The 1,106-nt window shown below is 40.6% G+C and overlaps 1 protein-coding gene across 1 annotated transcript in view; it reads right to left on the bottom strand.

Annotated features, from left to right (window-relative positions):
• Positions 1–650, bottom strand: part of josd1 (Josephin domain containing 1) — a 29,076-nt gene extending 28,426 nt beyond the window's left edge. The window contains exon 1 of the mRNA XM_014017220.1: positions 512–650. The gene's annotated coding sequence lies outside the window, so the exon portion shown is untranslated. The remainder of the gene's footprint in view (positions 1–511) is intronic.
• Positions 651–1,106: the final 456 nt, after the last annotated feature.

Below are 1,106 nucleotides of genomic sequence, written 5' to 3'. Positions count from 1 at the left end.
ATATATATATATATATCCGGAACTGACGTCACTTTTCCCCTGCAAGTCAAGACAGAGCAGTGTAATGTGTAACGTAATGTGACAGAGCTTGTGGGGGCGTGTCCCATAGTGAGATAGCAGAAGGAATGTTGAAAGAGAACTTAAGAAGACTTTTAGACCACACACACACACACACACACACACACACACACACACACACACACACACACACACACTCACACACACACAATCTTTTCTTCAGCAGATCCCACACTGAGCAGAAAGTAAACATTCACCACAGCTAGGACTGAAAGAACAGCTAGCTAACCGGGACCACAGCTAAACAACACAAACATAAGACAGTTAAAAATGTCACAACAAACAGGTCCCGCTGCTGTTTCTCTCTGTTCGGGTGCAGTCATCAGTGTTAGCAGTAATGTGCTGCTAGTACTGTAGCAGCTCTCTACGTGACAACAAACACAACGCGTCCTTTACGCTGTTTACTTTGATTTTCCCCACAAACACCACTTACCGCCCGTTTCCAGCCGGTGCTGTCCCACACAGAGGCTTATAAACACGGTCACTGTCCCTCAGAACTCTCCACCTCTTTGTCTTCAACACTTTTTCCCTCTGGTCGCTGTCTTGTTTCCCAGTCCCTGAAAGAAGTGAGCATGCGCAGTAGCGTTTTCCTGACTCCCTCAGCCTGCGTCAGAAAACGGAGGAAGCTTTATGGCAGGTCGATTTTACATATAATCAAACTGGTTTCATAAAACGTTCCTGTTATAATACCAGACGGTTGTGAGGTGATATTAAAAGCACTGTTAGAGGAATATGATATGCCTACACCTTTCATGTCAAAGTTTAAGACTAAAATCATTTTTGTTGCGAAAATATGGGAATTGTAGCCAAACCTTGAAAATAATATTTTGTACAATCTCATGCGATATAACAAGATCAGTGTTGCATAAAGTACCTCAAAGTGATACTTGAGTAAAAGTACAAGTATCTTATCATAAAAATACTTTGGTAAAAGTTAAAGTCTTCTCTAAAAATATTACTTCAGTAAAAGTACAAGTGTCTTATCATAAAAATACTTTGGTAAAAGTTAAAGTCTTCTCTAAAAATGT

The sequence above is a fragment of the Austrofundulus limnaeus genome, unplaced genomic scaffold (assembly GCF_001266775.1).
Source record: "Austrofundulus limnaeus strain Quisiro unplaced genomic scaffold, Austrofundulus_limnaeus-1.0 Scaffold163, whole genome shotgun sequence".
Lineage (NCBI taxonomy): Eukaryota > Metazoa > Chordata > Actinopteri > Cyprinodontiformes > Rivulidae > Austrofundulus > Austrofundulus limnaeus.
The sequence above is the reverse complement of the archived record's forward strand: the minus strand, read 5'-3'. Positions and strand labels throughout refer to the sequence as shown.